We start from the raw sequence: 384 nt of genomic DNA, 5'->3' as shown, positions 1-384 counted from the left end.
CGCCCCCCTCCCCACCCCATCCCGTCCACGTATTAACGCAACCCTCCATATCCTCGACCGCCCTTCAAACGCCCCTCGAACGCACCTCCCTGTATCCGCACGAGCCCTAATGTATCCCTACGACCCTCCAGCCTTCCTAAAAACCCACCACGTGCTTCCACGCCCCTCCAGAACAACAGAGACAATGCGAGGCCGCTAATCCGGACGCCAAACAGACGCCCATCAGCGTCATCGAACTCTCCTGCTAAGCGGAACCAGAAAAGGTATTCGTCATGGCCTCGATCAAAGAGATTCTATCCCAACGCCGATGGAATTGCTTTCGCCTCTTAAGCCGTTCGAAGGTCTGGGGCTTTGTTAGTGGGCGGTGGGGGGGGGGGCTATTCC

Source organism: Penaeus monodon, chromosome 23 (assembly GCF_015228065.2).
Source record: "Penaeus monodon isolate SGIC_2016 chromosome 23, NSTDA_Pmon_1, whole genome shotgun sequence".
Taxonomy (NCBI): domain Eukaryota; kingdom Metazoa; phylum Arthropoda; class Malacostraca; order Decapoda; family Penaeidae; genus Penaeus; species Penaeus monodon.
Note: the sequence above shows the minus strand (reverse complement) of the source record.